Source organism: Salvelinus alpinus, chromosome 26 (genome assembly GCF_045679555.1).
Source record: "Salvelinus alpinus chromosome 26, SLU_Salpinus.1, whole genome shotgun sequence".
NCBI lineage: Eukaryota > Metazoa > Chordata > Actinopteri > Salmoniformes > Salmonidae > Salvelinus > Salvelinus alpinus.
In genome coordinates this window covers 1,227,181-1,242,811 of record NC_092111.1, presented here as the reverse complement: position 1 = coordinate 1,242,811, position 15,631 = coordinate 1,227,181, and positions in this window count along the sequence as shown.

The window sequence follows — 15,631 nt, the reverse complement described above, 5'->3', positions numbered from 1 at the left end:
GCCTTTTACTCGTCATTGGGAAAGGTAGGCCAAACGGTCTTTACTTATCATTGGGACAGGTAGGCCAAACGGTCTTTACTTATCATTGGGAAAGGTAGGCCAAACGGTCTTTACTTATCATTGGGAAAGGTAGGCCAAACGGCCTTTACTCATCATTGGGAAAGGTATGCCAAACGGCCTTTACTCATCATTGGGAAAGGTAGGCCAAACGGCCTTTACTCATCATTGGGAAAGGTAGGCCAAACGGCCTTTACTCATCATTGGGAAAGGTAGGCCAAACGGCCTTTACTCATCATTGGGAAAGGTAGGCCAAACGGCCTTTACTCATCATTGGGAAAGGTAGGCCAAACGGCCTTTACTCATCATTGGGAAAGGTAGGCCAAACGGCCTTTACTCATCATTGGGAAAGGTAGGCCAAACGGCCTTTACTCATCATTGGGAAAGGTAGGCCAAACGGCCTTTACTCATCATTGGGAAAGGTAGGCCAAACGGCCTTTACTCATCATTGGGAAAGGTAGGCCAAACGGCCTTTACTCATCATTGGGAAAGGTAGGCCAAACGGCCTTTACTCATCATTGGGAAAGGTAGGCCAAACAGTCTTTACTCATCATTGGGAAAGGTAGACCAAACGGTCTTTACTCATCATTGGGAAAGGTAGGCCAAACGGCCTTTACTCATCATTGGGAAAGGTAGGCCAAACGGCCTTTACTCATCATTGGGAAAGGTAGGCCAAACGGTCTTTACTCATCATTGGGAAAGGTAGGCCAAACGGCCTTTACTCATCATTGGGAAAGGTAGGCCAAACGTCCTTTACTAATCATTGGGAAAGGTAGGCCAAACGGCCTTTACTTATCATTGGGAAAGGTAGGCCAAACGGTCTTTACTTATCATTGGGAAAGGTAGGCCAAACGGCCTTTACTCGTCATTGGGAAAGGTAGGCCAAACGGTCTTTACTTATCATTGGGACAGGTAGGCCAAACGGTCTTTACTTATCATTGGGAAAGGTAGGCCAAACGGTCTTTACTTATCATTGGGAAAGGTAGGCCAAACGGCCTTTACTCATCATTGGGAAAGGTAGGCCAAACGGCCTTTACTCATAATTGGGAAAGGTAGGCCAAACGGCCTTTACTCATCATTGGGAAAGGTAGGCCAAACGGCCTTTACTCATCATTGGGAAAGGTAGGCCAAACGGCCTTTACTCATCATTGGGAAAGGTAGGCCAAACGGCCTTTACTCATCATTGGGAAAGGTAGGCCAAACGGTCTTTACTCATCATTGGGAAAGGTAGACCAAACGGTCTTTACTCATCATTGGGAAAGGTAGGCCAAACGGCCTTTACTCATCATTGGGAAAGGTAGGCCAAACGGCCTTTACTCATCATTGGGAAAGGTAGGCCAAACGGTCTTTACTCATCATTGGGAAAGGTAGGCCAAACGGCCTTTACTCATCATTGGGAAAGGTAGGCCAAACGTCCTTTACTAATCATTGGGAAAGGTAGGCCAAACGGCCTTTACTTATCATTGGGAAAGGTAGGCCAAACGGTCTTTACTTATCATTGGGAAAGGTAGGCCAAACGGCCTTTTACTCGTCATTGGGAAAGGTAGGCCAAACGGTCTTTACTTATCATTGGGACAGGTAGGCCAAACGGTCTTTACTTATCATTGGGAAAGGTAGGCCAAACGGTCTTTACTTATCATTGGGAAAGGTAGGCCAAACGGCCTTTACTCATCATTGGGAAAGGTATGCCAAACGGCCTTTACTCATCATTGGTGAAAGGTAGGCCAAACGGCCTTTACTCATCATTGGGAAAGGTAGGCCAAACGGTCTTTACTCATCATTGGGAAAGGTAGGCCAAACGGCCTTTACTCATCATTGGGAAAGGTAGGCCAAATGGCCTTTACTCATCATTGGGAAAGGTAGGCCAACCGGCCTTTACTCATCATTGGGAAAGGTAGGCCAAACGGCTTTTACTCATCATTGGGAAAGGTAGGCCAAACGGTCTTTACTTATCATTGGGAAAGGTATGCCAAACGGTCTTTACTTATAATTGGGAAAGGTAGGCCAAACGGCCTTTACTCATCATTGGGAAAGGTAGGCCAAACGGCCTTTACTCATCATTGGGAAAGGTAGGCCAAACGGTCTTTACTCATCATTGGGAAAGGTAGACCAAACGGTCTTTACTCATCATTGGGAAAGGTAGGCCAAACGGCCTTTACTCATCATTGGGAAAGGTAGGCCAAACGGCCTTTACTCATCATTGGGAAAGGTAGGCCAAACGGTCTTTACTCATCATTGGGAAAGGTAGGCCAAACGGCCTTTACTCATCATTGGGAAAGGTAGGCCAAACGTCCTTTACTCATCATTGGGAAAGGTAGGCCAAACGGCCTTTACTTATCATTGGGAAAGGTAGGCCAAACGGTCTTTACTTATCATTGGGAAAGGTAGGCCAAACGGCCTTTACTCGTCATTGGGAAAGGTAGGCCAAACGGTCTTTACTTATCATTGGGACAGGTAGGCCAAACGGTCTTTACTTATCATTGGGAAAGGTAGGCCAAACGGTCTTTACTTATCATTGGGAAAGGTAGGCCAAACGGCCTTTACTCATCATTGGGAAAGGTAGGCCAAACGGCCTTTACTCATCATTGGGAAAGGTAGGCCAAACGGCCTTTACTCATCATTGGGAAAGGTAGGCCAAACGGCCTTTACTCATAATTGGGAAAGGTAGGCCAAACGACCTTTACTCATCATTGGGAAAGGTAGGCCAACCGGCCTTTACTCATCATTGGGAAAGGTAGGCCAAACGGCTTTTACTCATCATTGGGAAAGGTAGGCCAAACGGTCTTTACTTATCATTGGGAAAGGTATGCCAAACGGTCTTTACTTATCATTGGGAAAGGTAGGCCAAACGGCCTTTACTCATCATTGGGAAAGGTAGGCCAAACGGCCTTTACTCATCATTGGGAAAGGTAGGCCAAACGGTCTTTACTCATCATTGGGAAAGGTAGGCCAAACGGTCTTTACTTATCATTGGGAAAGGTAGGCCAAACGGCCTTTACTCATCATTGGGAAAGGTAGGCCAAACGGCCTTTACTCGCCGAGCAATCCACTGGGCTGCTTACATGGGTAATGAGTTGACCACACATTTACATTCTGACTAATGTCCTTATCCCAGTGAGTGAATGAATTGGCTGTGTGTTAGCCTCACAGCTCAGCTGTATGGTCCACCTCTGGTGTGTTATTATATCAGAATGATGGACTGAGTATGTTGATAAGATGTAGGTTTTCAATTGTACTAACACGATGTAGGTATTGCTAATGGTGCTGTGTACCACTGTAAACTAACCTCTCTCTCCCTCTATATCTCTGCCTATCTCTCTGTCTCTCTCCATCTGTCTGTCTCTCTCTCCATCTCTGTTTCTCTCTTTGTCTCTCTTTTCCCCCCCATAGGGCACATTGAGGTGGTGAAACTGCTGGCCTCTCATGGATCAGAGGTGTCCTGTAAAGACAAGAAGGCCTACACCCCTCTCCACTCTGCAGCCTCCAGCGGCATGATCAGCATGGTCAAGTACCTCCTGGACCTTGGGGTGGATGTGAGTCAATGCATACATACACCTTCCCACATTCAACTGTGTAGTCACTGTTCAATTACAACTCCACGAAAAGACAGAGCTTTAGTGTGTTCGAGAATGATTTCCTTCAAGTAATGAAGAGATGGAGGTTGGGCCAGGGGGTTGGGCCAGGGGGTTGGGATCAGTGGGTTGGGACCAGTGGGTTGGGACCAGGGGATTGGGGCCAGGGGGTTGGGACCAGGGGGTTTTCATAACCAAGTAATGAAGAGATGGAGGTTGGGCCAGGGGGTTGGGACCAGTGGGTTGGGACAAGTGTGTTGGGACCAGGGGGTTGGGACCAGTGTGTTGGGACCAGTGTGTTGGGACCAGGGGGTTGGGACCAGTGTGTTGGGACCAGGGGGTTTTCATAACCAAGTAATGAAGAGATGGAGATTGGATCCAGAGGGTTGGATCCAGGAGGTTGGAGCCAGTGGGTTGGGACACAGTGTGTTGGGTCAGCGGTTTTTCCTAACCAAGTGACCTGATCAGGAATGTATTGTCTCTCTCTCTATCAACATGTTAAATGTGCAACCAGAGGAAAAGAAACTCTGGACCACCTTTACTCCATATTCAAAGATGCATACAAAGCTCTCCCTCGCTCTCCATTTGGCTAATCTGACCATATTTCTATCCTCCGGATTCCTGCTTACAAGCAACAATTAAAGCAGGAAGCACCAGTGACTAGATCAATAAAAAAGTGGTCAGATGAGGCAGATGCTAAACTACAGGACTGTTTTGCTAGCACAAACTGGAATATTTTCCGGGATTCTTCCGATGGCATTGAGGATTACACCACATCAGTCACTGGCTTCATCAATAAGTGCATCGATGACGTCATCCCCACAGTGACTATACGTACATAACCCAACCAGAAGTCATGGATTACAGGCAAAATCCGACCTGAGCTGAAAGGGTAGAGCTGCCGCTTTCAAGGAGCGGGACTCTAACCTGGAAGCTTATAAGAAATCCCGCTATGCCCTCCGACGAACCATCAACCAGGCAAAGCGTCAATACAGGACAAAGATCACATCATACTACACCAGCTCCGATGCTGGTCGGATGTGGCAGGGCTTGCAAACTATTACAGACTACAAAGGGAAGCACAGCCGAGAGCAGCCCAGTGACACGAGCCTACCAGACAAGCTAAATTATTTATATGCTCGCTTCGAAGCAAGTAACACTGTAACATGCATGAGAGCACCAGCTGTTCCGGACTACTGTGTGATCACATTCTCCGCAGCTGATGAGAGTAAGACCTTTAAACAGGTCAACATTCACAAGGCCACAGGGCCAAACGGATTACCAGGATGTGTACCCGAGCATGCGCTGACCAACTGGCAAGCGTCTTCACTGACATTTTCAACCTCTCCCTGTCTGAGTCTGTAATACCAACATGTTTCAAGCATTGCACCATAGTCCCTGTGCCCAAGAAGACTAAGGTAACCTGCCTAAATAACTACTGACCCGTAGCACTCACGTCTGTGTTTTTGAAAGGCTGGTCATGGCTCACATCAATACCATTATCCTAGAAACCCTAAATCTACTCCAATTTGCATACCGCCCCAACAGATCCACAGATGATGCAATCTCTATGGCACTCCACACTGCAATTTCACACCTGGACAAAAGGAACACCTATGTGAGAATACTATTCATTGACTACAGCTCAGCGTTCAACACCATAGTGCACTCAAAGCTCATCACTGTCAATCAATCAAATGTATTTATAAAGCCCTTCTTACATCAACTGATGTCACAAAGTGCTGTACAGAAACCCAGCCTAAAACCCCAAACAGCAAGCAATGCAGGTGTAGAAGCACGGTAGCTAGGACAAACTCCCTAGGAAGGCCAAAACCTAGGAAGAAACCTAGAGAGGAACCAGGCTATGAGGGGTGGCAAGTCCTCTTCTGGCTGTGCCGGGTGGAGATTATAACAGAACATGGGCAAGATGTTCAAATGTTCATAGATGACCAGCAGGGTCAGATAATAATAATCACAGTGGTTGTAGAGGGTGAAACAGGTCAGCGACCTCAGGAGTAAATGTCAGTTGGCTTTTCATAGCCGATCATTCAGAGTATCTCTACCGCTTCTGCTGTCTCTAGAGAGTTGAAAACAGCAGGTCTGGGACAAGGTAGCACGTCCAGTGAACAGGTCGGGGTTCCATAGCCGCAGGCAGAACAGTTGAGACTGGAGCAGCAGCACGGCCAGGTGGCCTGGGGACAGCAAGGAGTCATCAGGCCAGGTAGTCCTCCGAGAGAGAGAGAGAGAAACAGAGATAATAAGAGAGCATACTTAAATTCACACAGGACACCGGATAAGACAGGTGAAATACACCAGATATAACAGACTGACCCTAGCCCCCCGACACATAAACTACTGCAGCATAAATACTGGAGGCTAAGACAGGAGGGGTCGGGAAACACTGTGGCCCCATCCGACGATACCCCCGGACAGGGCCAAACAGGCAGGATATAACCCCACCCACTTTGCCAAAGCACAGCCCCCACACCACTAGAGGGATACTAGAGACAAGGCCGAGTATCTCCAGTATCTCCAATCTCCAGTGGGTGCGCGGGAGGGGGTAGATCCAGAATTTTGGGAATCCTGTAGAAAGGAGATCGCGTCTCTTCCCTCCACGACCTCCGGGAAACCTTGAAGTCTCAAATTCGAGTGCCTTTGGAAATGTTCATAATAATCAAATTTCTCCTCGAGTTTAGCGATGGAGTCTTCCAACTTCTTGTATTTTTGGTCCACTTCCTCACGGACGTCCAGGATGGCAGCCTGGTGGTCAGCATGGTCTTTTTCTAACTTTGTCACTCGTCCCTTTGTGACTTTATGGTCTTCGTGGAGTTTATCGACCAGTACATCAATTTTGCTGAGGGGTTCAGAAAGTGTCTCTTGGATTTATTTGTGTTATACCCTTGTCCATCTCCATTCTGAACCATGCTGGTGCTTCTTCCCGAGCTAGCATCCGCCGAGGCCGATGAAGGGCTGTCAGAGGGGCATTTTTCCATGCCTCGTCTGAGGCTTTGACATATTTGGCATATTTTGTTTTGGCGATACAATAAATGTTTTAACTTCCAACTCACTATTAACGAACAGTTAAAAAATGTCAAAATGCCTTAAAACTGTTTGAAAGTTCGAGGACACTACGCAGATGCGTCTTGTTAGAGCTTCGCCATTGGCGGAAGTCCCTCTCATATCATCATTCTTAACAGTCATCGTCCAACAAGTCTTCTACTGTTGTTCTTCTCCATTTCATGCACAACACATTGGAGGGACACTTCACATATGTAGTGGGTGTACTTTCCATGTTACAGTATTTCCTTTATAACATTTATAATGACTACATAACTAACAAAACAACATTAGTGTTCTTTAGATCACCTCTGACCATTCCCCACGTTTTATGTTAGATATATTGTTCCAGTAGTTGCTTCTGAACGTGTTAGAATTTCGTCGGGAAAAAGTATTCTTGAAACAAAGCAAAAGGGCGTGAGTTGTTAACCCCCACCAGTTCCCTCCTCCCCCCTCTGCGGGTGAGAGGGGGCGGCAGCGTAGCCTAGTGGTTAGAGCGTTGGACTAGTAACTGAAAGGTTGCAAGATCGAATCCCCGAGCTGACAAGGTACAAATCTGTCGTTCTGCCCCTGAACAAGGCAGTTAACCTACTGTTCCTAGGCCGTCAATGAAACGAAGAATTTGTTCTTAACTGACTTACCTAGTTAAACTTCTTGCAACTATAGGGGGTGCTGTTCCGCATTAGCATTTTTTGGTCTCCAAATTAAACTGCCTCGTGCTCAATTCTTGATCGTACAATATGCATATTATTGTTATTATTGGATAGAAAACACTTTCTAGTTTCTATAGCCGTTGGAATTTTGTCTCTGAGTGGTACAGAACTACTTCTACAGCACTTTTCCTGACAGGGAGTCAGATTTCAGAAATTTTGACCCCTGATCTGGGGTCGGTTTTAAGGTGCCTGTAAATGCTATGGAGAAACCGACACTGCCTACGTCTTCCTCTGGGTGTCAGTACGTCATGACGTTTTGAATGGATTCGATTGCGCAATCAGAGCCACTATAAAACAACAAAACGTGGAAGTACCGTTCTTTCCCTTCGCGCGTCTTACGCAAGATGGACATCGGACTTGCCTCCTTCCAAATGGTTGTTTAGCCAGTAATATTTCTCCGGTCATGTTTTTACTCGTTATAGTTGTTAAAAACATCATAATGTAGTTAATTTGAACCGTTTTATAGCAATTTATATCCGTTTAGTGCGATTTTGAGGAATTTCTTTGTCGTGCACTTTGAAGCTTTGGGCACGTTTCGGGGTCTCGGTCGATGTTAGTGGACATTTCGAAGGACAGAGGACATCTATCGACCAAAAGAAGATTAGACCCAAGAAAGGATACATTGCCCAAGAATCTGATGGAAAATCACCTCATAGTAAGAAATATTTAATATGATAAATCGTTGTTCTGTCGAAATATTTTAAACGCATAATCCGCCATTTTGTTTGTTATCGCTTCACTTGGCGAACCCTGTATTGCACAGTAAGGATAATTTTAGAAATGTAAATCAGCGGTTGCATTAAGAACTAATTTGTCTTTCGATTCCTGTCAACCCTGTATTTTTTAGTCAAGTATATGATTAGCTTTCGATTAAACTAGATCACTCTGAAAGATGACGTCCGACATTTTGAGGCTTGATTTGCTACTATTTTCATTGTATAACCACGGTTTTGTATGGCTAAATATGCACATTTTCGAACAAACTCTATATGTATGTTGTAAAATGATGTTACAGGAGTGTCATCGGAAGAATTCTGAGAAGGTTAGTGAAAAAATTAATATATTTTGGCGATGATTACGTTATAGCTCTCTTTGGCTTGAATCGATGCTCTGGTAACGTTTGCACATGTGGTATGCTAACTTATCGATTTATTGTGTTTTCGCTGTAAAACGCTTAGAAAATCTGAAATATTGTCTGAAATCACAAGATCTGTCTTTCCATTGCTATGCTTTGTCTATTTTTATGAAATGTTTTATGATGAGTAAATTGGTCATACACGTTGCTCTCTGTAGTAATTCTAGTCGAGTTGTGATGGTCGGTGCAATTGTAAACTGTGATTTCTACCTGAAATATGCACTTTTTTCTAACAAAACCTATCCTATACCATAAATATGTTATCAGACTGTCATCTGATTAGGTTTTTTCTTGGTTAGTGGCTATTTATATCTTTATTTGGCCGAATTAGTGATAGCTACTGATGCAGGAAAAAAATGGTGTAGTTAAAAAAGTGGTGTATTTTGCTAACGTGGTTAGCTAATAGATTTACATATTGTGTCTTCCCTGTAAAACATTTTAAAAAACAGAAATGATGGGTTTATTCACAAGATCTGTATCTTTCATCTGGTGTCTTGGACTTGTGATTTAATGATATTTAGATGCTACTATCTACTTGTGAAGCTATGCTAGCTATGCTAATCAGTGTGTGGGGGGGTGGGGGGTGATCCCGGACCCGGGGTAGAGGCTCGTGAAAGGTTAAATAAAGGTTAAAAAAAGAAGGGATCTTGTTGAAGTCATTCATTGCAAACCTGATCTGACCTATTTGGATCCTCACAGGACAGTCTGTAATCCCGACATATTTCAAGCTGACTACCATTGTCCGTGTTCCCAAAAACTCCAAGGTAACCTGTCTGTAGCACTCACATCTGTGCTTTGAAAGTCTGGTCATGACCACATCAACACAATCATCCCAGACACCCTGTACCCACTCCAATTTGCATATCTCCCCAACAGATCCACAGATGAAGCAATCTCAATTAAGAGGGGAAATAACTATGTGAGAATCCTGTTCATAGACTACAGCCCAGCGTTCAACACCATAGTCCACTCCAAGCTAGGGACCTTGGGACTGAAGACCTCCTTCTGCAACTGGATGCTGGACTTTCTGACGGGCCGGCCCCAGGTGGTGAGGATAGGCAAGAACACCTCTGCCACACTGACCTTCAACACGGGAGGCCCTCAGGGATGCGTGCTTAGTCCCCTCTTGTACTCCCTGTTCACCCATGACTGTGTGGCCACACACGACTCCAACACCATCATCAAGTTTGCTGACGACACGAAGGCGATGAGAGGTCAGAGACTTGGCATTGTGGTGCCAGGACAACCTCTCCCTCAATGTCAGTAAGACCAAGGAGCTGATCGTGGACTATAGGAGCAAGAGGGGAGAGCACGTCCCCATCCACATCAACAGGGCTGTTAACGGGTCTTGCTCTGACCCTACCCACAATCACTAGACTGTATACAAACCATATGCACACACACACACTACATTCACACTCCCACACAAAACCCACACACACACAAACCGACACAACCCAAACACACATGCGTACACATTACACACTCTCACAAACAAACACACACCTTTACACTCATTTGCTGCTGCTGCTCTGTTCTTTATTTTGCTCTTATTATTATCTATCCTGATGCCTAGTCACTTTACCCTGCCTTGTACATATCTACCTCAAATACCTCGTACCCCTGCACACTGATCTGGAACTGGAACTCCTTGTATATAGCTTTATTCTTGGGTATTTTATTACACTGTTACAATATATACAGTACCAGTCAAAAGTTTGGACACACCTACTCATTCCAGGGTTTCTTTATTTTTTACAATTTTCTACATTGTAGAACATCAAAAGTATGAAATACCACATAAGGAATCCTGTAGTAACCAAAAAAATCTAAATATATTTTATATTTGAGATTCTTCAAAGTAGCCACCCTTTGCCTTGATGACAGCTTTGCACACTCTTGGCATTCTCTCAATCAGCTTCATGAGGTACTCACCTGGAATGCATTTCAATTAACAGGTGTGCCTTGTTCAAAGTTAATTTGTGGAATTTATTTCCTTAGTGCGTTTGAGCCAATCACTTGTTTTGTGACAAGGTAGGGGTGGTATACAGAAGATAGCCCTATTTGGTATAATACCAAGTCCATATTATGGCAAGAACAGCTCAAATAAGCAAAGAGAAACGAAAGTCTAATATTATTTTAAGACATGAAGTTCAGTCAATCCGGAAAATTTCAAAAACTTTGAACGTTTCTTCAAGTGCAGTCACAAAATCCATCAAGCGCTAGACCCAGAGTTACCTCTGCTGTAAAGTTCAAGTAACAGACACATCTCAACATCAACTGTTCAGAGGAGACAGCGTGAATTAGGCCTTCATGGTCAAATTTCTGCAAAGAAACCACTACTAAAGTACACCAATAATAAGAAGAGACTTGCTTGGGCCAAGAAACACGAGCAATGGACATTAGACCGGTGGAAATCTGTCCTTTTGGAAAAGCAATCCAGATGAAGCTGGTCGAGAGAATGCCGAGTGTGTGCAAAGCTGTCAACAAGGTAACGGGTGGCTAAATATAAATAAAATATATATTGATATGTTTAACACTTTTTTGGGGTACTACATGATTCCATATGTGTTATTTCATAGTTTTGAGTTCTTCACTATTATTTTACAATGTAGAAAATAGTCAAAATAAAGAAAAACCTTTGAATGAGTAGGTGTGTCCAAACTTTTGATTGGTACTGTATGTATACATATATTCTATAGTTTTGTACTCTGCATTGTTGGGGTGGTCTCGTAAGCAAGCATTTCACAGTGAAGAGTTGATTTGAGAGGGAAAGACAAAGCGCGAGGGAGTCCAAATGTATTCTGACCTAGTCTTTAGTATGAAACCATTTTTAATGAGACGAGTACAAAACATTAAAGGAACACTTGTCTCCATGTCTCGTCCGTACCTGGTAGGAGTACTCGGGTGGGGGTCCCGCAAAGTTCATCCCAATGGCTGAGGGAGGAGGGTCATTCTTTTCCAGAGAATCTACCAATTTTCCTTCCTGAGGAAATTGCAAGAAATATCCGAGCTTCCCATTCAAACCGAAAGTGCTATTTAGAAGCATATGTTTTATTTAACCAGGTAAGATGAACCAGGTAAGATGGGGAATAGTTACAGGGGAGAGGGGAGTGAATGAGCCAATAGTAAGCTTGGGATGATTAGGTGACCGTGATGGTATGAGGGCCAGATCGGGAATTTAGCCAGGACACCAGGGTTAACACCCCTACTCTAACAATAAGTGCCATGGGATCTTTAGTGACCACAGAAAGTCAGGACACCTGTTTAACGTACCACCCGAAAGACAGCACCTTTCCCCAAATACAGCCCTGGAATATTATTTTAGACCATAGGAAAGAGTGACTTCTACTGGCCCTCCAACACCACTTCCAGCAGCAACTGGTCTCCAATCTAGGGACTGACCATTACCAACCCTGCTTAGCTTCAGAAGCAAGCCAGCTGTGGGATGCAGGGTGTTAAGCAGCAAATAAAATCCAACGTGATTATACCACTCTACATGGAGAAATACACTAATGGGTTCTTGTATTTGTTGCATATTAATCAACTCAAAGTCACCACACTATTTCATTAATGTAGCCTAGTTTTAACAGGTCTATCAGCCACTGTTGGCCGACGGGTCAAATGAGGTTATTACAGTAGCCTACCCTTCACTGAAAGATGCATTTCGGTCCTTTCCTCTCCCCTTGCACCTGGCTATCAAGAGAATTTGGGAAGGTTGTGGCTGTTTATACTTCGGTTATTGTGATGATTTTGTCAGAGGAAACAAATCTGAATCTCCTATAATGTAACAGTTACGCTGTAGCAGAGATTCAGCCCACTGGATAGCGCCGCAGTTGATCAATTGCACGTGATTCTAAACCCGCAGTTTATCATGTGCCATTCTAAGGTAGGCTATATTTACATCAAATCTTCTCAATCCTACCTATTGCATCTGTTCTCCAGCAATAAAGTAAATGATCAAGTTAATATTCATTTAGTCACAGCATCAACTAAACGTGAGCCTACACAAACGTGGACTACATAATCAAATTAAATAAACTTGTCAAGACCCTGCCATTCTTCTCCGTTATTACTTCTATTCAAGACAAAATACCCCCAGTTCTCGCATTATTTTACAGACTTGGTCAGAAAGGGTAACTGATTCTCAAGACCCAGACAAACAAATGTAGAATAACATTCAATACACAAACTTGGGCTACATAAAATAACCTGGAAGGCCTACCCTGTAGCAAACAAAATAATTTGCATAGGCCATAACGGTTTAACTTCCTTCAAAACACGCTGAATTTATTTATTTATTTCACCTTTATTTAACCAGGTAGGCTAGTTGAGAACAAGTTCTCATTTACAAATGCGACCTGGCCAAGATAAAGCATAGCAGTGTGAACAGACAACAACACAGAGTTACACATGGAGTAAACAATAAACAAGTCAATAACACAGTAGGGGGAAAAAATTAGTCTACATACATTGTGTGCAAAAGGCATGAGGAGGTAGGCAATAAATAGGCCATAGGAGGGAATAATTACAATTTAGCAGATTAACACTGGAGTGATAAATCATCAGATGATCATGTGCAAGTAGAGATACTGGTGTGCAAAAGAGCAGAAAAGTAAATAAATAAAAACAGTATGGGGATGAGGTAGGTAAATTGGGTGGGCTGTTTACAGATGGACTATGTACAGCTGCAGCAATCGGTTAGCTGCTCAGATAGCAGATGTTTAAAGTTGGTGAGGGAAATAAAAGTCTCCAGTTTCAGCGATTTTTGCAATTCGTTCCAGTCACAGGCAGCAGAGAACTGGAAGGAAAGGCGGCCAAATGAGGTGTTGGCTTTTGGGATGATCAGTGAGATATACCTGCTGGAGCGCGTGCTACGGGTGGGTGTTGTTATCGTGACCAGTGAACTGAGGTAAGGCGGAGCTTTACCAAGCATGGACTTATAGATGACCTGGAGCCAGCGGGTCTGGCGACGAATATGTAGCGAGGGCCAGCCGACTAAAGCATACAGGTCGCAGTGGTGGGTGGTATAAGGTGTTTTAGTAACAAAACGGATGGCACTATGATAAACTGTATCTAGTTTGCTGAGTAGAGTATTGGAAGCCATTTTGTAGATGACATCGCCGAAGTCGAGGATCGGTAGGATAGTCAGTTTTACTAGGGTGAGTTTGGCGGCGTGAGTGAAGGAGGCTTTGTTGCGAAATAGAAAGCCGATTCTTGATTTGATTTTGGATTGGAGATGTTTAATATGAGTCTGGAAGGAGAGTTTACAGTCTAGCCAGACACCTAGGTATTTATAGATGTCCACATATTCTAGGTCGGAACCGTCCAGGGTGGTGATGCTAGTCGGGCAGGTGGGTGCAGGCAGCGAACGGTTGAAAAGCATGCATTTGGTTTTACTAGCATTTAAGAGCAGTTGGAGGCCACGGAAGGAGTGTTGTATGGCATTGAAGCTCGTTTGGAGGTTAGATAGCACAGTGTCCAAGGAAGGGCCAAAAGTATACAGAATGGTGTCGTCTGCGTAGAGGTGGATCAGGGAATCGCCCGCAGCAAGAGCAACATCATTGATATATACAGAGAAAAGAGTCAGCCCGAGAATTGAACCCTGTGGTACCCCCAAAGAGACTGCCAGAGGACCAGACATGCCCTCCGATTTGACACACTGAGCTCTGTCTGCAAAGTAGTTGGTGAACCAGGCAAGGCAGTCATCAGAAAAACCGAGGCTACCGAGTCTGCCGATAAGAATATGATGATTGACAGTCGAAAGCCTTGGCCAGGTCGATGAAGACGGCTGCACAGTACTGTCTTTTATCGATGGCGGTTATATCGTTTAGTACCTTGAGCGTGGCTGAGGTGCACCCGTGACCGGCTCGGAAACCGGATTGCACAGTGGAGAAGGTACGGTGGAATTCGAGATGGTCAGTGATCTATTTAACTTGGCTTTCGAAGACCTTAGGCAGGGCAGGATGGATATAGGTCTGTAACAGTTTGGGTCCAGGGTGTCTCCCCCTTTGAAGAGGGGGATGACCGCGGCAGCTTTCCAATCCTTGGGGATCTCAGACGATATGAAAGAGATGTGAAACAGGCTGGTAATAGGGGTTGCGACAATGGCGGCGGATAGTTTCAGAAATAGAGGGTCTAGATTGTCAAGCCCAGCTGATTTGTATGGGTCCAGGTTTCACAGCTCTTTCAGAACATTTGCTATCTGGATTTGGTTGGCATAAATGAGTAAAGCAGTGTCACAGAAATGTTTGAATTACAGCAGATACCTACCGGTAGCTCAAACGTTGGAGCCAATTTTGTTGCTGTATTAACTGCATTTAAAGGTTGCGTGTACGTGCTTTTTGAATTCATGGCGACTAAGTACGGTTTGCTACGACGCACACCCTGAGCGTTCATCATGCGGCTAGAGAAGGCCTGTATGAACAGACTTCCTCACGCTTCTCATAGAAATTTACAGGTTTCTTCCAATGGTTTATCCCATGTAAATCGGAGTGGGAAATCCTGGTCAAACTGTTCCTGCCCTCAAACCCTAGGTTAGCGGCACTACAAGCAACTCTGGGAGAGCCTGGACCTGATAGCAGCCTGCCAGCTAAGACAGGTTAGCATTGACTTATTTAAACATGAAAGTTTGGATTGGCACTGGGATATGAAGACACACTGCCAAAACGATGGGCTAATGATACGAGAGCTGGTTTTACATGTATTCACTAATAGGAAACCAAGTCAGTTACAAGAGAAGACTCACAGCAGTCATTTAACTGCAAGTTGACAATATGATATTAGTTAGCACTGACACCATTAACCCCGATTCTAGCAGCCTCATATGCCCCAACCCTAAACACTCAGTTCCAAAACCATCAAGTTTAAAGGAACTAGAACCCATTCCACATCATGTGATGCTACTAGCATAATTTGACCAAATGTAGCTTAAGGCAAATGGTGATTTAAGCACAGGGGTCAAAGTAAACATATTGCTGATGCCAAAGCATGGTTATAATACAAAATAAATGTTGCCATCACCACAGTTACTCATGTCAGGTCATAGACCTCAACTCCAAGTAGGAACCGCCAAAACAATACTGAGGACACAAGTA